General features: G+C 39.6%; 1 long non-coding RNA gene across 2 annotated transcripts in view; it reads left to right on the top strand.

Moving 5' to 3' along the window:
* The window catches only part of LOC140484505 (uncharacterized), a 128,432-nt gene that overhangs the window by 41,722 nt on the left and 65,093 nt on the right, over positions 1 to 21,617 (top strand). For both annotated transcript variants that reach the window (XR_011962219.1, XR_011962222.1), the window contains exon 2: positions 10,389 to 10,521. This is a non-coding gene — a long non-coding RNA (uncharacterized lncRNA). The remainder of the gene's footprint in view (positions 1 to 10,388; positions 10,522 to 21,617) is intronic.

Raw genomic sequence — 21,617 nt, 5'->3', positions numbered from 1 at the left:
CGACAAGATTCCTCATGGGAAACTGACTACCAACGTTAGATCTCACAGGGAGAACTAGCCATTTGGATACAGAACTAGCTCAAAGGTGGAGGACAGAGGGTGGTGGTGGAGGGTTGTTTTTCAAACTAGAGGCATGTGACCAGTGGAGTGCTACAAGCATTGGTACTGCACCCTCTACTTTTTGTTATTTACATAAATGATTTGGATGTGAGCATAAGAGGTACAGTTAGTAAGTTTGCAGATGACACCAAAATTGGAGGTGTAGTGGACAGTGAAGAAGGTTACCTCAGATTACAACAGGATCTTGACCAGATAGGCCAATGGGCTAAGAAGTGGCAAGTGGAGTTTAATTCAGATAAATGCGAGGTGCTGCATTTTGGGAAAGCAAATCTTAGAAGGACTTATACACTTAATGGTAAGGTCCTAGGGAGTGTTGCTGAACAAAGAGACCTTGGAGTGCAGGTTCATAGCTCGTTGAAAGTGGAGTTGCAGGTAGATAGGATAGTGAAGAAGGCGTTTGGTATGTTTTCCTTTATTGGTCTGAGTATTGAGTACAGGAGTTGGGAGGTCATGTTGTGGCTGTACAGGACATTGGTTAGGCCACTGTTGGAATATTGCGTGCAATTCTGGTCTCCTTCCTGTCAGAAAGATGTTGTGAAACATGAAAGGGTTCAGAAAAAATTTATAAGGATGTTGCCAAGGTTGGAGGACTTTAGCTATAGGGAGAGGCTAAAGAGGCTGGGGCTGTTTTCCCTGGAGCATTGGAGGTTGAGGGGTGACCTTATAGAAGTTTACAAAATTATGAACGGCATGGATAGGATAAATAGACAAAGTCTTTTCCCTGGGATCGGGTAGTCCAGAACTAGAGGGCATAGGTTTAGAGTGAGAGGGGAAAGATATAAAAGAAACCTAAGAGGCAACCTTTTCACACAGAGGGTGGTACGTTTATGGAATGAGCTGCCAGAGGAAGTGGTGGAGGTTGGTACAATTGAAGCATTTAAGAGGCATTTGGATGGGTATATGAATAGGAAGGGTTTGGAGAGATATGGGCTGGGTGCTGGCAGGTGGGACCAGATTGGGTTGGGATATCTGGTCGGCATGGACGGGTTGGACTGAAGGGTGTATTTCCATGCTGTGTGTCTTTATGACTCTATGACACTCGCCCATTCAGCCCATCGAGTCTGCTCCACCATTCAATCATGACTGATAATGTTTCTTAAGCCCGTTCTCCTGTTTCTTCTTGTAACCTTTGATCCCCTTACTAATCAAGAATCTATCTATCACTGTTTTAAAAAATGCTCAATTACTTGGCCTCCATAGCCTTCTGTGGCAATGCATCCCACAGAGTTACCACTCTCTGAATGAAGCAATTTCTCCTCATCTTAGTATTAAGGGATCATCCCTTCATTTTGAGGCTGTGCCTCCAGATCCTAGCCTCTCCTCCTAGTAGAAACATCATCTCCACATCCACTCTATCCAGACTTTTCAGGATTCTGTAAGTTTCAGTCAAATCCCCTCTCATCCTTCTAAACCCCATAGAGTATGGACCCCCCCACCCCCAGAGTCATCAACCACTTTTTATATGACAAGCTCTTCATCTCTGGGATCTCCAACACCAAACTGTCGAGTTTTCTCACAGGATAGTCAAACAACAGACTGACATATTATTCACAAAGTCATATATGTTCTTCTGTTTCCTGTTGAGTTCCTGCTGAATGCTCAGCTCAGTGAAGTAGCCAGTTAATCAGAAATAACACTGATAGTATGTTGATTAACCATGTTAGATCGGGAATTTCTCTGAACCTCACAAGGAATGTCTGGAGCACTGTTTGCCTGGGCTCCCATCTCCTTCTCTGATCACAGCAGCATTACAGCATTTCCCTGACTTATCTTGTTGCTGACAGCCTTTTCTGATACCTGTCGGTAACCTCGACACCATTCCAACATTCTCCTCCTCACACACGTCATTTTCTTTCCAACTGAACGAGGTGAGTATCTGAATGGTAGCATTCAAATGAAACTTGGTAATTAAATTCTGACTCAAACTACCAGGTAGGAATGTTGTCGGAGCTCACCAGCTTCCCATCAGGCAGCAGGGTCAATCAAACGGTACAAGGCACTTTGATGAGCTCAGCTGGAATTGAAATCAACATATCTAATAAGCACAGTTTTAAAATAGCTTGATCAAAGAAAAAATCCAATTTGTTATTAAGCATTATCACATTAAAGAGTGAGTGTTCTTCACATTATGTGAGTATGTACCAATCATACAGTTCCATAGAATGGTTGGAGCGCAGACAGAGACTATCAGGTCCATGCTTCATTTCTGCAAGGGTTGCTTGGCTTGCCCCACTCCCTGGCCTTTCTCCTTTAGCAACATAAGTGTTTTCTCTTCAGCTGCTTATCTAATTCCCTTTTGGAAACTGTGGCTGAATCATGCCAAAACCACCATACGAAAAGGCAATGTATTCTTGACACTAACTAAGTCAATCTCCTATTGGGGGAACTGAAATCAATTGGATATGCTTGCCACCTTTACTTTTTTGCTTGTTCAAATTCTTATCTTTGCATTAATGAATGCTAATATTCAGCTATATTAAAATCCCTATTTTCTATTTGCAGTGATGTCAATGTAGGATACCTGGGTAATTCTTAATTACTGATGACTATGCAAATTTCACAACAACTTAATTAGTTTAAATAATAACTTAAATATTTTATCTCCACCATGGATAGCATTCATTTCAACAGCTCAATGCTCTTCCCTTGAAACAGTGTAACCATTGGCCCATAATGACCAATGCCACAGGATAGCTTGCTAGTACTGTGAATTAAATGGGTCAGCAATTATAAGTACTGTTATAAGGAGGGACAGGTAGTGGCTTTTCTCTGTTGCCAAGCTGACCATTCTGTGAGCACTCCTCTACCACATTTAAAAAAAAACATAACCATGGGTTTCTGCTGTATCTAACGTCGGCTTCAACTCTTTGTGGATATGCAGTGCTTTGAGCTTTACTCCTTTGCAGTAATGGACCCTCTCCTGTGAGAAAGTGCTGTTGGTTACCTGCCCTTCCTCGATTGTGAGTCCTGAATTATGAATGAGGTTGGGGTCAGAAAGGTTCTGCACACTCACCAAAAGTCTTACTCTGACCCAATTCTATTGATGAAATAATGTAGCCTTCAGTTTCATAGTTTGAGAACAGGTCAATCTTTCTCTGAACAGGATTGTGGATGCTATATTAAGCATACACACAAGTCTGGTTATATACCTTAGGGAACTCATTAATAAAACTACATTTTCTCTGATGCAGATAATACTGGGTATTTTCTAGAATTTCTATAAAATCACTAGCATGTATGGAATATATTACAATTGAAAACTCAATTCTGAAGACCATTCTGTGCGAAAGCCATGTCCTGAAGAAACAATTCCTTGAGTTTAAAGAAAACGTCAACCTGTTTGGACATGTTTTGCAACACCTTCAGGCATGTGGGACTTAACCTGATGCTACAACTGTTAACTGACCTTATAGTATCAATGCAAGCCACTTGTAGCTTTGAGCAAATTTTCAGCACGGTAATGTGGCCTGAACTGAAGATCACTTGTTTATGTCCACATCATTAGTCTGCATAAAGTGACTTGATTGAATTATACAGTGATCATGGAATATTGGTCCTTTGAAAAACAAATACAAATGTTTTAATCCAACATTAGTTTGCCAATTGTTCTTTAACCACAGTTTGAATGGAGTATCCTCTGTTTCCTTAAATGAGTTTGTAACCTCAGCTGAATTATGTCTGCTGTGATTCATCTATGTTCAAGTAGATCCAGTGTTTGTCATTATGTACCTATTAGCACTGATTACCAGTTGGTTTCAGTCAGCTTTGACAGTTGTGGTACTTTGTTTAACCTTTCAACTACACTGGGCAATCACATCAGTGACAGAGTTGTGGAAGTAATCAGTAAAAAGATTTACTGGTTCTTTTTACTCTAACCAAAAACATGGGTGCCTATGCTGCATGTGAGTCTCAATGCAAATCACATTAGATAATGTGGAAGCAATATCAGACAATTAGCTAAGTATTACCAATTATGGCAATAATCCAGGTTTCATCACATCTGACTTTTTGACCTCTCAAATAACAATTTTCTGTTACATTTTTGCTGAAGTTTAGTAAAAGGGATAGTCTCCTGATGAATTTACTCACATTTGGAAAAGAATGGACTTATTCAGGCTAGTCAACATGGAATTGTGCAGGGTAGGTCTTGTATCTCAAACTTGATTACATCTTTTGAGGAAATGACGAGAATAATTGATGACGGTGATGCAATGAATGTTGTCTACATTGACCTTACTAAAGCATTTGACAAGGCCCCGCATAGTAGGCTGGTCCAGATAGATCAGTTGGAAAGTTGAAGAAATGGCAAATGGAGTTCAATCTGCGCAAGTGTGAGATGATGCATTGTGGAAGTTCAAATACAAGAGGAAAGTACATAATAAATATGAGGATTTGTAAGAGTATTGACATACAGAGGGATCTTGGGGTGCAAGTTCATAACTCCCTGAAAACGGCAACACAAATGGATAAAGTGATAAAGAAGGTGAACAGGATGCTTGCCTTCATTGGTTGGGGCGTTGAGTACAAAATTTGGCAAGTTATGGTGCAGCCGTATAAAACTTTACTTCGGCCATATTTGGAGGCTTTGGTTTGAATTGATTTATTATTGTCACATGTACTTACGTACGGTGAAAAGTTTCATTTTGTATGCAGTACAGGCAGATCATAACATGCAACGATCATAGAGCGAGGAACACAAAGTTACGGCTGCTGGGAAGGGGCACAAAAAACAAGATCAACATCTACCCAGGTCTGGATGTTCTTAGAATTTTTACCCAGAAGGTGCTAAGTGCATAGAACACAATGACAAGGGAAGTGGTAGAAGCAGATATGATAGCAACGTTTATGAGGCATTTAGGCAGACACATGACAGGCAAGAAGAAGAGAGATAAGGACCATGTGTGGGCAGATGGGATTAGTTTAGAATTGTCGGTGAAGACATGGTGGGCCGAAGGGCCTGTTCCTGCGCTGTACTGTTCTATCTTCTATGTTCTGTTGAAGTTAATATTCACTTCAACTTTGTTTTGCATCCATTTCAACAAGTTGCTTTAGCTAACAAGCCTGCACAGGCATTCTGGAAGAGCCTTGATGTCATCGTCTCAACCAATGCAAATTGTAGAATCAGTTGATGTAACAATGCAAATTATAATGCTAACTATCTAGTTGGAGCCTGCAATGATGTGGAGATGAGGTGGGGGGTTCTAAAGATATAGGAATTAGATGCTAAAATCTATTTGGGAGACAGGCAAAGACCTGCATGCACACAGTATACAATTGTTTGCAGCCTTTGTGCCACCATGGTAGTGTCAGTATCTCTGGGTCAAAAGGAATGTATTCAAGTCTCACCTGGCCCAGAATTGAGTAATGAAACAATTGAACAATTCAGTTGAGAATTTTTGAGGTGTTCGTGTTGGACAGTGGTAATGTCCATACCTCTGTGCCAGAGGTCTGGATTCAAGTTCTATCTACTTCACATCTCTAAAACTTGTTGCTGCTTAAAGGGGCAATTGCAGTATGAAGCAGGCATTCTGGTAGTTAGCTTGATAAGCCAGTGGAGCTGGACTCAACTGACCTCAGGACTAGAAATTGACTATTTGGGATTGAAACCACGAGTCTGTCAAACATCTGGAGCACAAATTGTGGAATGAAGTGACTGATTCCCATCTTAAAATCCAGGGCAGTTTGAAGAGTTTGAAAAGAGATTTAATAGACTTGGAGCAGTAAATATTCCCTCCTTGTCTGGACTTCAATTCCTTTGCCTGAAGGAAGGTTGGGAGAGGGAATTTAATTGGATAGGAGAGTGCTAGATAGGGACTCTGCTGTTTCCTACTTCTGCCTCAATTAAACCCAAAACACATGGCAGCCTTCTTGATCTGCCACCAATTGATGCCTTTAAGTGGGCAATTAATGCACTCTGGATCGCACTATTCTGTGGGACACTCAGTCTCATGTGCTCAAAGATCTGTTGAGATCAAGAATTTGTCTGTTTAATCAAAAGAAGATCCACGGCAGAAACCCATGGTGGACATCATCCTTGGAGTGAGGGAGGCCAATGATGACATTCAACTTCAATACATTTAAAGAGAAAGCATCAGTCGTGCTTTGTTCTTGTTGGAGATCAGAGTCATGCGTGACAGAGTGCATTTATTCCCTGCTGACTCATTCAATCAGATGATTAAAACCTGCCTAATCTTGTGGAGCCAGCGAAGTTTGATGTGACATTTTGGGTCGGTTACTGGATTTACTGTGGTTTATTTGAAGATGGGGTAGAAGTAGGTTTGACAGTTGTGACAAAGATTGATGATGTTAAACAGATGAGAACTCTTCTTTGATTAGCCCTTTAAGCTGCCTTTTGAGTGACTGCCATCCTGACCTTTACTACATATTCTCCTGCCTGGAAAACAGCTGTGCATCTCTCCAAGAATGACCATGCCCATTTGTAATTGCGAAGTGTAGAAAAGGGCAAAACAAGTGATAGAAATGGGCAGTATTCAATCGTGGCACACTGGACAGTCTCTCCTGACAATTTAAGGCGATAAAATTATTCTTTAAAAAGCCCATTTTTTTGAAGAAGCTTGAACTTTGTTGTAACATTTCTACATTTATGTTTTGACAGGGGTTAATATCCGTGGTGCCATCCATTGATATGGTTATGTTCCTTAAAAGGATTGTAAAATTGCTGATGGTGAATACACCATGGCAACTTCCAGCAAACTTCATGCAGAGAGTTCTTTGCATATTGACATTGAAATAAGGACTTTGAGCAAGCAATAGTGTTTCTCAATCTGTATGTGGAGGAGGTTAGTTTTAAAAGTTTATAGATACCACCTACATCCAGCCCTTTGGGAAACCCAGCAATGCCATAAACGTGCATGATCTTCTCACAAGTGCTTTATTGTAATGCCAAATGTCAGGCAGTTGATGAAGATATGCTGCATGGAATCCCGACTAATATTACATCGATTTCTCAGCAGTATTTTGAGTCTTTTCAAAATGTTCATGGTGTATAACCCATGTATACTCTTCAAAGAAACCATAGATACAAATTGCCAACTAGAATGATGGTGAGGTGTTGGTGTTCTTAAGTAGCAAAGACAGTAGAGTGGCACTGATAGAAGAGATTGTTAAGAGAGAGGTAAGACTGCAAGAAATGATGGGGCAGCAAATGAATTGACAGGGCAGTTGATAGGAAAAAGAAGGCAATGAGAAGCAGGAGAGAGGACGGAGAGAATGAGAGTAAGGGGAAAAAGGTGGTAGAAAATGAAAGAGGAAAATATAGCTTCATCTTCTTACCCTAGAGCCTTTTAAATTTCTAACTATATTTTGCAATGTGTTCTAAATTATCAGAAATGTTGCATATTTTAAAAAAATATTTATTTCCATCAAAGCTTTGACAGCTACTGCAGGTGGCAGAATTCTGAAACACATTTGGAATTATGAAATTGTGTCATTAATCAAGTTTAAAGGCAGTTCTGAATAAAAGTTTTGAGCTTGTATGTTTATTTAAGTTGCATCTTTAAGTGGCAATAAGTCCTGTTGTAGTGCTTTTTGGTAAAGAAATTGGAAGCAGTCTAGTTTCATCTGTTATGAAATGTTATGTTTCGTGGCATTTGCTATAAAACTCCACATCTTGAAGTAAAGAGCTACTTGACGTTTATGTGCAGAGACCTTTTTCTATTAAACTGTGGTATATGAGTAAAACTCATTCATCCACTTGCATTGGGTAAAGACTTATAAAAATATTTTAATGTCTCAGAAGAGAACTCTTACAAATTTGTCCCCAAATCTCCTAATGACAATGTGAAATCCTTTCAAATATACATCCCAGCACTGTCTCTCTTTGCAACAGAACCTGAGACTAATCAAGAATAAGTTTTCTATTTTTTAAGAAAAGTGTATTTAAAAACCAAAAGATTACAAGTGATTTTTTTTTAAATCACTCTTTGATAACAATGAGTCCTTGAAGAAAGTTTGGTCGCAGAATAGTTTAAAATATTGACTCTCCTGGAAAAAAGAACAAGTATCTCATTAGTGGTGAATGAACAAATAATATGTGGTAAGGTACAAAAATCAGAACGAATTGACATTTCCATTTCCGTATTCACTGAATGGATAATTGAATAGAGAGCAGTGGATACCTGGAAATAATTATAAGGTAGTAATCACATTGCAGATGATGTCATAATCTGCTGAAGAAAAAGTTGAATTGCTTGTAAGCAGCATCTGTACCCCAAGATGAAATTACTGCCTTAATCACTCCCATGTATATATCTCATTTCAATAAATGCAATGAATGTAATGGGGTGATTTTATTTAGTTCTGGGTATTCTTGCTGACAGCAGCTATTCTGGGCTTTTAGATCATTGATATGAGATTAAATTCACACTGAAACATTAAAATTATGAAAATCCACTGCAGATTTAGCAACGTTATTCAATACCTTACCTTTTAACCTTTCATTCTTTCTAAGAATTAATGCCAACATATTTAATGTATGTACAATACACAAACACTGACTTGGTTCCGATATATCTCTCTGGTGGATAATTTTCATAACTGAATGGTGTCTGAACCAGAAGATTGATCAGGGTTCATTTGAACAGTTCCAGTTGGGATTGGCTGAATTACGACAAACAAGGAGTCAAACATCTTCCATCTGCGAATTTTGTGGATCGATATGGTGCATTTATCTTTGAGATTATTGTGGTGAGATTTTAAGTTTCAAACTAGCAACCATCCAGACAACTCCAAAGTGGGATAGTTGGCTTTCTAAGTTTTTATTTCATATATAATGAATTTGTAATGAAGGATGAAGTTTAATAAAGGATGTCAAACAGGACAAGTAATGATCCATTAAATTCATAGACGAAGGTCAATTGACCACATTACCTTTGCTGTTTCTTTCATGCAGTTATTCAATTAGTCCCACTCTCCTGCTCTTTCCATGTCACCTTTTTTAATTTCATTTCGTTTTGAAAGTTGTTATTGAATCTGCTTATGCCAACCTTTCACATTTCAATTCACAACAAATAGTTGTACGAAGCTTTTCCCTAATGTTCAAAACTCCAGAAGCAAATACTTCAAAATGCACCACAAATAGAAAACCTAAACATTCCTGTATTTTCTTTTTGTTCACTTTCACTTTTCTACAGGCACCTTCAACAATCCAACTGTAATTTTACATGTTTCTATTACCTAAACTTTGTATTTTCATTTTTGTTTTTAACACCTAACTTGTAAATCGTCTTCCATTTTGCTTCCACTTCTTGTTTCCTAGCATTCCAAACTATGTTTGATTAGTTAAAGGCCAGTCCTCGGAGAATGAGCACAGGCACAATCTGATCAATTCCTGATGTAGCAGAACATGAAAGGTTGCTGATCAACTGAATAAACTAAGACGTTTCTTACAGGTATGCGATTACCAGCTGGCCTGTATTGATAAATAATGCTGGTATATCTTAGACTAACAAATTTCAGTGACCTACCCAGTTCTGTGCTGCAAAGAAGCAGTTTGTTCCAAGCTCAAAAACTTATAAAAAGTTACATATTTACTGCATGATATTGCAACCTTTTTCAGATAATAGTTGTGAGGGAGAGGAAACCCAAATTTAAATATTACAGACCCTGGCCTAGAAACTGATGATATGGCGTTTTTGTGCCTCTGGGAGTTTATCCTGTAAAAATCTAGTTTCAGGCAGTAACACTGTTTACTGACAACCTGTCAGATTACCAAGCAAAATAAAAATGTTGTGTGAAAATAAAACTGATAAAAATAGGTACATTTATACTTTGGAACTTCACTGTCTCATTTTATTTTCTGAATGTGTGAAATTGCCTTTCAGAGGTATAACGAAGTGTAGTATGTTATTACACCTTAAACAAGTTTTGATTTTGTGTTATCCTCAACAAACCAGACATAAAATGACAGAAATTTTTAACGAGCACATGCAAACTTTTTTTTCATCAATTGGACAAGACAGGAAGAATCAGAATCAAATCAAAAAGAGGGATTAAAAATCTAATTTAAAAAGACTAAGGGCAGAATCTTACCAGGCCCTGATCAACATGGGTTATGACAAAAAATCTGAGAAAATCAGAAGATAATTTTTTTGAGTCTTTCTTCAATGTTGGGAGCAACTAGTAGTATTTGTCAACAGAGTTCTGGGCATTGAGGTGAGATTCTCTCAGGCAGCAGTGAGATGCCTGTTAATGGGGATTATTGCTATTGTCATTCCCAATAACTGCCAACTTGTCTCATTAATATGCAGCCTCCTATCCTACCAGCAGCAGCAAGAAAACTAGATGCTGAGATGTCTCACCATGGAAGTCAGAGTGGCTACCTGGCAATTCCACTTGCAACTTTGTAACACCAGTTTGGATATCTGGCACCAATGAACCAAGGTATGCTCATAATTAGCAGCTGCATACACCCTGTGTCCACAGACACTGGCATCGGACACATGCCACCCTCTCCACACGATCATGTCACTTATCTGACTTGTACAATGCCTCTGTACGTCAATACTCCACTCGAGAGCATGTGTCAACAATACAGCAGGAAGACTTTGTGTTGGGGTTAGGGACCTAACTTATGGATTGGACCAGGCTGCATCTCAGAACTACCTTGCTGGCTTTGAATTAGTGTATTCCTGGATGCTGGTAGTATCCCTGCCTTAATTTGCCTTTCTGCACTTCAAGTTATTGAAAAATGTGAGATTCTTAGCGGGTTTGACAGGGTAGACATGGAGCTGTTGCTTTCCATCGTGCAATAGTCTAGGATTGGAGGGCATAATCTCAGAGTAAGGGGTCCCCCAGTAAAGATAATGAAGAGTTTCTTACACAGAGTCACAGAGTCATAGACATGTACAGCATGGAAACAGATCCTTCGGTCCAACCCGTCCATGCCAACCAGATATCCAGACCCAATCTAGTCCCATCTGCCAGCACCTGGCCCATATACCTCCAAATCCTTCCTATTCATATACCCATCCAGATGCCTTTTAAATGCTGCAATTGTACCAGCCTCCACCACTTCCTCTGGCAGTTCATTCCATACATGTGTCACCCTCTGTGTGAAAAGGTTGCCCCTCAGGTCTCTTTTATATCTGTCTCCTCTCACCCTAAACCTATGCCCTCTAGTTCTGGACTCCCCCACCCCAGGGAAAATACTTTTTTCTATTTACCCTATCCATGGCCAGTGAATCTGAGGAATTCTTTATTACAGAGAGCTGTCAAAGCTGGAATGTTAAGTATGTAGATAGCTGAGAGATTTTTAAATCAGTAAAAGAATTGAGGATATGAGGAAAAGGAAAGAAAGTGGAGTTGAGAGTTAGCAGGTGAGCCATGATTGTATTTAATGTCAAAGCAGACAAGATGGGCTGAATGGCTGCTTCTGCTTTAATGACTTATGGTCTTATCATGACGATGGGGGGCTGTTGGTGGAGCAATGCTGCATGTGGTTCCTCCTTCAGCTGTATGCCTACTGGCATCACCATGTCTCCTCGTAATGAATGGGCACCTGGAGTAAGATCAAGGTCTCTTGTCCCCATTTGCCTTGCCCTTTATTCTTCGAGTAATGGCTAGTAATCAATGCAATAAAGATCCATCCATGTGTCCAGCAGTCATTCAGACAGCTGCACTGCCTCTCCGTGTCAGCCACTAAACTATACAGCCAGAGACAACCATGCAATTGCATGCTTCAGACAGCAGGGTCTCTAAAGCATTACTACATTCCCACAATATAGTGGTCATTGTACCCACCGCCGCCCCCCCAAAAACCTGGCAAAATGTGCCTGCTGCTCCTGTACATTTATATGAAGTCCCTGATTGCCCACATCATGGGGTCCTTTGCTGCCTGGGGCTGAGCCTGGTCTCTAGCAGTCCTCCAAGTGCCAGCAACTTGAGGCAATTCTTCCTTGGCCAGCTGTGGCTACGTAACAGTGAAGAGGTCTAGAAAAGAAATCCACCGAGGTGTCAGTATCCCAGCTGCTGGAGGGTGCAGGAGAGCGTCTTGCTGGTGCTTCCTCTGCAGCCTCTGTGCTTTCCTCATCAGAAGTGGAGGGGGGATGCCTTGCAGAGTGAAATCCACTTCTAGTACCCTTTGACCACAGATAAAGGCGTGCAACTCACAAAACACAAAAAGCATTGTGACTGATTGCTAAAGATTGTGGCAGGTGAAAAGTCGATGTAAGAGTTGTGCTACAAAGAACAACAATCCTTACTTGGTTGGGCAACATGGATGTCTCTGCATTTGCTCAGAATCTGACCAGTGCTCACTGGTGAGGGCTCGTAGGAGGGGAGCAGCCAGATAACAGTCAGCACACCAGTCACTTTGTCTCTTTCTGCCCTATTATATGTCATTTTCTCTGGATTGAGAGAAATGGAGGGATTAAGTGAGACAAAAATGGATAGCACAGCTATTAGTGCTGGAGCAGCTGGGAGATGGATGATGCGGTGAGCCAAATGAGGGAGGAGCCGGTGCAGAGGTCATGCAGGGTTAGTAGGGTGAGCAATGCTGCTTGTAACAGTAAGCATGGTAGATTAGGAGGTTCACGAGAATGATCCCAGGAATGAAACGCTTAACATTTGAGGAATGTTTGAGGACTCGATGGAGTTTAGAAGAATGAGGGGGATCTGATTAAAACTTTGAGAATACTGAATGGCCTGGGCAGAGCAGATGTTAGGAAGGTGTTCCCATTGGTAGGAGAAACTAGGACCTGAGAGCACAGTCGTAGAGTAAAGGGAAGTCCTTTTAGAACAGAGATAAGGAAAAATGTCTTCAGCCAGAGAGTGGTGAATCTGTGGAATTCATGGCCACAGAAGGCTATGGAGGCCAGGTCATTGAGTATATTTAAGACAGAGATAGGTAAGTTCTTGATTGTCAAGGGGATCAAAGGTTACCAGGGAGAAAGCGGGAAAATGGGGTTGCAAAACCTATCAACCATGATTGAATGGTGCTGCAGACTCAATGGGCCGAGTGGCCTAATCTTTGCTCCTATATCTTCTGCTCTTATATTCTTATTATGAATCTTGGTGGAAGGTGGGTGAAATAATTGTGATAGATTGAATGTGGAATAATAGAAGTAAGATGTTGGCACTTAATCTGGCTCAGTGGAAAGATCATGGACCATTTTTGGGCATTGTTCGGTATTCCTTCAAATTGTGGAGAGTGCGCTGACCTGGTTAGCAACCTAGACTAGGGGCAGCGTGTCCTGGAATGGTCCCCTTTGCTAGTCCTGAGGAAGGGAAGGTCCCCCTTCTGTACCAACCTCTTGACTGTCATGGAGCCTAGAGAGGAAGATTGGATTAGATGGACCACACAGCTGTAACAGAGCCAGTCGAAGTTTCCTTCCATTAAATTAAAGCATAATTATACAAGCATTTGAGCTTTTCCAGCCAATTTTTCCTTCTGAAAGTGGCAATGCTATTTATATCAGGTGTTAAAGATAAGACATCAATCCATATGGTTGGAGGTTGTTTTTTAATGAAAGCGTCAGGTGGGGAAAGAACTGGTAACACTTTGTTTTTTGCTTAAATTTGGATGAAGGCAGGAATATCAGGCTCCTCATAAAGGTGCTATCTGACAGCGATGTAGCAATGAGAGAAATGCGGTTGGAGATATGTTTTTGCAGTATTGAAGTTTATGGGATTATTCTACTCCTGGTTCTCAAAGCTGAGTTTTCATTTGATTTTCAATTGTTCTACTTTTTCTTCTGAATCAGTCTGAAGGAGTTATATTGTATACACTGAAAGGAATAACATTCAAAGTCTGCTATTGTTCATCTGTAATTTAAATTGCCGGGAGGTGTGATTATGCATATTTGTATATTGCAGTGTACATAAATCTATCTTTACACAATTGCATACATTTTACATTTTTTAATGTTCATACAATGCCCTTAATTTACTCAGTCAGTATTCAGTGTAGAACAAAACATTTGTTGATATTTCCAGAAGAACATTGTTAAACAATTAGCCAACTCATTCCAGGAAGACAGATCCAGATCCACCAAAGTCTGTCCATTTTTATCAACCAGTAATCCAGATCACAGATCCTTAGAAACAAAGTCAATTGAATTATATGTGAGGAGTGAAGAATGAGTTATATTATTTGAATTATATGTAGAATCTGCCTGTTTAACAAAAAAACAAAGAAGAGTGCTTTTAACTGGATAGTCTCAGGGTACATTTATACTTTGTCAAGAAAATTGCTTGCAGACTACAAGGGGATTGTTGTGCAATGGCCTCTCCAACCAAGGGATTGAATTTCTGCAGCTATTCTCCAATTCATCTGGTGGAACTTTGATAGAGGAGCCAAGGAAATCTTAAGGAAACCACTTGTGCCATTTCCCTTGCTCTTGAGGTTCTTCTGTTCAAGTTACAGCACATGATTGGAAATCCTCAACAGCTGGTACATCCAAGTGTAAATTTTATTCCTGCTTTTGATATCAAGCTTTTGTCCATCTGATAGCGCCAAGCACTTTTGAACATCTTGTTCCACCTTCTCTATATTATTGTTTACAGTGTAGTGATTTCAGTCAAGTCTGTTGAAAAGAAAGTGGAAATACAAAACGGACTTCAGCATGTAGACATAAGAAGTGTTTTTCTAATGTCCTAAAACAGTACCACTTTTGAAATGATAAGCATGGTTTTTGGGACTTAATCTAGCTTTAGGTTAGATTAATTTTATGGAATTAATTTAAAATAAAAATGTTTCTGTTCCAGTTCCAGTTACTGTTTTGTCTTTAGTTGATCACTATTCCACTTCTAAGGTGTTTTGCTATTATAGGCAGGGCTCCTTAATATGGTCATTATTTTGGAATTTGTTTTTCTCTCTGAAAGCTGGGCAAGAAGAATTTCCCAAGGTTACTTGCAGTCAGTCTGCACCTGAGGTGGCACAGGCCCATCACTACCCATGTAAGCTGGTCCCAGGTTTGACCAAAGCTCATTGGACAGAGCACAGGAGACTTGCTGGATGAAATATCCAAACAGCAATCAGGCTTCCGCAGAGAAAGTAATCTCAAAGGGTTGGTGATTGAATGAGAACATAAACAAAGACAGAAACGTATGCAACATTCAGACTGATTCAGATGTTATTAACTCTGCATCAAGCAGCCAGACTGTTCCTAAATGACCTTGTTCCTGAGATTCTGGGTTCTTATAAAACGTGACTAGGTCAAAACCTTTGATTCTACCTTGAATCTTGAAAGTGTGACATGCTGAGCCATTGAAGTGTCTGAGAGGCAAAGCCATACATTTGCATGAGAGCATGGCACAGGTGAATAACAAGTGTGGAAAAGGCAACACTTGGCATCAGTATCTTTAGAACCATCCACACGATACATCATAACCTGGTCTTTTGACCTTGAAATAACTTACCTGACACTTACTATCATGTATGGTTCCCAGGGGTTCTTACCTGAAATGCCAAATCAGGAACCCAGTTGGCATTTATCTTGTCTGCCTGAATAACGATTTATTTATTCTTAAATCAGGAAAGAAGTAAATTTTTAAAATTGATTTAAGGGCTATGAGAGAGCTAATATTTTCTTGAATACAATTGAATGACCTGCTTTAATTAAAAAAACAGAAAATCCTGGAGAAACTCAGCAACTCTGGCAACATCTGTGAAGAGAGAATCATAGTTAATGATTGAAATCAAATAGATTTTTATTTGAGTGATTTGCTGCAGCATTTCAGCAAAGCACAATATTCTGATTCTGGAATCATATATAGGCCAGGCTGGCTAAGGAAAGATTTTGTTGCTTAATATACATAGTAAGCCAGAAAGATTTTTATGAAATTCTGTGAGTTTCTTGGTTACCATTATTCATGTTAATTTTTTTTAGTTTCAGATTTATTTAATTGTATTCAAGTTCACTTTATGCCAAGGTGGGTATTGAACTCTTAACTCCAGATCTTTTGTGTCAATCTCAAGATTATAATCCCAGTAACAGGGCCACAATGTTACCAACTTCGAATATGATACTTGTAACTGCTTACAAAATCTGTTTTGTACCATCCAAATTTATGGTTCCTTTCACTTTATTTATGACGGATATTTCTCTTCTTTCAATCCAACTTACAAAATATGAAATTGATTCTAAAGCTTTGTAGAATTGGTTTAAACATTTCTTCCATTTATACCTCACTTCAAGTACTCTTCTTTAATTTGGAGTGACAAGCATTTGCATATTGGACCATTTCCTTGCAGAAGGACAAAACTGCCCTTCTATGTATAACTAATATTTGCTTATTCAGTTATCCTAATGAGTGGGACTGGTATATTTTGGGGGAGCCAACAGTGTATTCTGAACTTGGTCCTTGGAAAATTACATGAAAATGGTGTTTGTGTAATTCTTGGATTCCTGTGATTTTATGTAAAATTTCATTGTTTTTAAACACAGATGATTTACTGTTACCTTGTCACAACATCAGTTTAGTTAGGAATCCTTAATCTCCTCTCCTCTGACTCAGTTTTCCTAATCAAACCTAACTTTCTATTCCCTCTCATGGCATGCAATACTGTATGGAATAATACCATCTTTTAAAACTAATTCTGAAATGATAAGATTAAATAGAACCTACAGCACAGAAACAGACTATTCTGCTCAAAATGTTTAGGTATTTATACTCCACATAAACTTTTTTTTTCATCAGAACCAGTTTTCCTTTCTATTCCTTTCTCTTTCTTGAACTTATTCCTTATCCCTTAAAGGCTTCCATCCTTACCCATTCACCTTAACCATTTCACACGTTGCATATTCTCACTACTTTCTGGTTAAAGAGGTTTGTCCTAAATTTTGAATTTGATTTATGACTTAACTATTTTATGTTTAAAATTTAGATTCTGTCTTTCTTATGAGTGCAAACATCTTTTTCATGTTGTTATGAAGATGTATCAGAAGCTTGAAGAAACATGAGCATTGTCAATTTTTAACTCCACATATATTTTTTAAAAGAAGTCTGCTACAGCCATAAATGTCTGTAGGCATAAATTCAGTTGCTGTCTGGCACAGTCCTGTGTGGGACCACAGAACGTTGGACCTGTGAAGCGTCGAGAAAGCTGCAGGCTGAGCAGAATCAAAAGAAGAGATAATGAGTTGATGACTATCTCTCCCACTCAGCAGAAAACACATTTGCATGCTTTTCAGGTTTTGCTCTTTCAGACATATATAACACAAAAGTTTAAAAGCAAAAGTTTAAAAGCAGACAGCAACACAAGTTGGTGTGTGCTATTGCTTCAAATCCTAGTGTGTGATTTAACCTGTGATAAGGGTCACCACTCTGAAAATAACCATTTAAACATTCCCACACCACAAGTAAAGAAAGGACAAAAAAATTCTCTCTCACTCTGTTGTTGGTCAGCCACGACCAAATGGAATCAGAAGAAAAGAATTCAATCATCCTACGAATCCAAGAGTCTCAAAAGTAACTGTTCAAGCACCAATACCATTACAAGTAACATCCACTGCAGCACTCAACGATCAGCTCGTCATGAACAATTCAGAGGTTGATCCATTTCTTTTCACTTCTTATGTTTTTGGACTTACCTATTCTTTTCTAAAATATGTGTATGTGTGTTGTGTTACTATTCCTTCTTGTGTTCAGTAATTGTTGGATGCACTCTTTGTTCATTCAAGAAATCTTGATTAAATTGGTTTCTTTCAAAATGTGGGTTCATTTTTTTCTGAAAATTCATCCATCCTCACCAGGGAGCTTAACAGTTTGAGGTATGCTGTGAGGAATGGTAGCAAATTGAGGATCACCATCCATGGCAGGTCATAACAGTGACTGCTCTATTAAACCATGTCATCATGTTATTTACCCCTGTTGGGTGACCCCTCAGTTTTCCATTTCTTGGAAAATGCTCTCTATTCCTAAATTCTTTGGTTAAGTGTAATCTTGGTTTATAAACTTTTCTGTGCGGTACTTTGTCTGTAAATATTCACAAATTTCTAGGTTCTTATCTGAATTTCTGAAAATTGTACCAGCAACTAATAGAAATGTGGTGCTAGAACTGTAACAAAGATTGTTTTATATTGGCTTGTAGCAACTATTTAGGTAGGACTAATAAATTAAACTGCATTTATTTCAATGCAGGGGGCCTAACAGGGAAGGCAGATGAATTCAGGGCATGGTTAGGAACATGGGACTGGGATATCATAGCAATTACAGAAACATGGCTCAGAGATGGGCAGGACTGGCAGCTTAATGTTCCAGGATACAAATGCAGCAGGAAGGATAGAAAGGGAGGCAAGAGAGGAGGGGGAGTGGCAATTTTGATAAGGGATAGCATTACAGCTGTGCTGAAGGAGGATATTCCCAGAAATACATCCAGGGAAGTTATTTGGGTGGAACTGGGAAATAAGAAAGGGACAATCACCTTATTGGGATTGTATTATAGACCCACTAATAGTCAGCGGGAAATTGAGAAACAAACTTGAAAGGAGATCTCAGCTATCTGTAAGAATATTAGGGAAGTTATGGTAGGGGATTTTAACTTTTCAAACATTGACTTGGACTGCCATAATGTTAAAGGTTTAGATGGAGAGGAATTTCTTAAGTGCATACAAGACAATTTTCTGATTCAGTATGTGGATGTACCTACTAGAGAAGGTGCAAAACTTGACCTACTCTTGGAAAATAAGGCAGGGCAGGTGACTGAGGTGTCAGTGGGGGAGCACTTTGGGGCCAGCGACCATAATTCTATTCGTTTTAAAATTGTGATGGAAAAGGATAGACCAGATTTAAAAGTTGAAATTCTAAATTGGAGAAAGGCCAATTTTAATGGTATTAGGCAAGAACTTTCGAAAGCTGATTGGAGGCAGATGTTCGCAGGTAAAGGGACGGCTCGAAAATGGAAAGCCTTCAGAAATGAGATAACGAGAATTCAGAGAGAGTATATTCCTGTTAGGGTGAAAGGGAAGGCTGGTAGGTATAGGGACTGCTGGATGACTAAAGAAATTGAGAGTTTGGTTAAGGAAAAGAAGGAAGCATATGTCAGGTATGGACAGGATAGATCGAGTGAATCCTTAGAAGAGTATAAAGGAAGTAGGAGTATACTTAAGAGGGAAATCAGGAGGGCAAAAAAGGGACATGAAATAGCGTTGGCAAACAGAATTAACGAGAATCCAAAGCATTTTTACAAATATATTAAGGACAAAAGGGTAACTAGGGAGAGAATAGAGCCCCTCAAAGATCAGCAAGGTGGCCTTTGTGTGGAGCCACAGAAAATGGGGGAGATACTAAATGAATATTTTGCATCAGTATTTACTGTGGAAAAGGATATGGAAGATATAGAATGTAGGGAAATAGATGGTGACATCTTGAAAAATGTCCAGATTACGGAGGAGGAAGTGCTGGATGTCTTGCAATGGTTAAAGGTGGATAAATCCCCAGGACCTGATCAGGTGTACCCGAGAACTCTGTGGGAAGCTAGAGAAGTGATTGCTGGGGCTCTTGCTGAGATATTTGTATCATCGATCGTCACAGGTGAGTTGCTGGAAGACTGGAGGTTGGAAAACATGGTGCTACTGTTGAAGAAAGATTGTAAAGACAAGCCAGGGATCTATAGACCGGTGAGCCTGACTTCAGTGGTGGGCACGTTGTTGGAGGGAATCCTGAGGGACAGGATGTACATGTATTTGGAAATGCAAGGACTGATTAGGAATAGTCAACATTGCTTTCTCCATGGGAAATCATGTCTCACAAACTTGATTGAGTTTTTTGAAGAACTAACAAAGAAGATTGATGAGGGCAAAGCAGTAGATGTGATCTATATGGACTTCAGTAAGGCATTCGATAAGGTTCCCCATGGGAGACTGATTAGCAAGGTTAGATCTCCTGGAATACAGGGAGAACTAGCCATTTGAATACAGAACTGGTTCAAAGGCAGAAGACAGAGGGTGGTGGTTGAGGGTTGTTTTTCAAACTGGAGGCATGTGACCGGTGGAGTGCCACAAGGATTGGTGCTGGGTCCTCTACTTTTTGTCATTTACATAAATGATTTGGATGCGAGCATAAGAGGTACAGTTAGTAAGTTTGAAGATGACACCAAAGTTGGAGGTGTAGTGGATAGCAAAGAAGGTTACCTCAGATTACAACAGGATCTTGACCAGATGGGCCAATGGGCTGAGAAGTGGCAGATGGAGTTTAATTCAGATAAATGCGAGGTGCTGCATTTTGGGAAAGCAAATCTTAGCAGGACTTATACACTTAATGGTAAGGTCCTAGGGAGTGTTGCTGAACAAAGAGACCTTGGAGTGCAGGTTCATAGCTCCTTGAAAGTGGAGTCACAGATAGATAGGATAGTGAAGATGCGCGTTTGGCATGCTTTCTTTTATTGGTCAGAGTATTGAGTACACGAGTTGGGATGTCATGATGCGGCTTTAGGGACATTGGTTAGGCCACTGTTGGAATATTGCGTGCAATTCTGGTCTCCTTCCTATTTGAAAGATGTTGTGAAACTTGAAAGTGTTGGAGGATTTGCGCTATAGGGAGAGGCTAAACAGGCTGGGGCTGTTTTTCCCTGGAGCATTGGAGGTTGAGGGGTGACCTTATAGAAGTTTACAAAATTATGAGGGGCATGGATAGGATAAATAGACAAAGTCTTTTCCCTGGGAATGGGGAGTCCAGAACTAGAGGGCATAGGTTTAGTGTGAGAGGGGAAAGATATAAAAGAGACCTAAGAGGCAACTTTTTCACACAGAGGGTGGTACGTGTATGGAATGAGCTGCCAGAAGATGTGGTGGAGGCTGGTACAATTACAACATTTAAGAGGCATTTGGATGGGTATATGAATAGGAAGGATTTGGAGGGACATAGGCCGGGTGCTGGCAGGTAGGACTAGATTGTGTTGGGATATCTGGTCAGCGTGGACAGGTTAGACCGAAGGGTCTGTTTCCATGCTGTACATCTCTATGACTGTATGACTCTATAACTGGACTAATAAATGCTGTGAAATCAATAAATATAAAGATGTAATAACAGATTAATAGAAGTCAGAATGATTCACTGTCCCCTAGGATTTCACATAATCTGAGGATTCCAACTTGAAATCCTGGGAAAAACATCAAATATAAAACATTTATTTGCAACTCTGGTTTGTGGCTGCCTAGATCTTGAAGTATGATTCATTTTTATCTTTTGTACAGAGGAAGGAGGCAGCAGCACAAACAGAGAGCTATAATAAGTGATTAAAACAGGATTTATCTGCCTGGTGATTCACCACTGCATTAAATATGAAAACTGAACATAAAATCACAGAAAGCATAGTAGTACATTTTCCTCTTTACTGGAATGGGACATACTCTGGTGGAGTATTGCCCTCCCTATGTAGAATGAAACCAATTGTCAATCCCTTGATTTCAGTGAATGACAATCTATTATATACTAGATCAGGACAGTGATCCACTCCACCAGATTACTGTCCATTATATCACATGATATTAAAATCCAGGCTGTAGTCTTCATTGGGCCATAGATTGATTATTAAA

The sequence above is a fragment of the Chiloscyllium punctatum genome, chromosome 2 (assembly GCF_047496795.1).
Source record: "Chiloscyllium punctatum isolate Juve2018m chromosome 2, sChiPun1.3, whole genome shotgun sequence".
NCBI lineage: Eukaryota > Metazoa > Chordata > Chondrichthyes > Orectolobiformes > Hemiscylliidae > Chiloscyllium > Chiloscyllium punctatum.
Note: the sequence above shows the minus strand (reverse complement) of the source record. Positions and strands in the feature narration are given on the sequence as shown.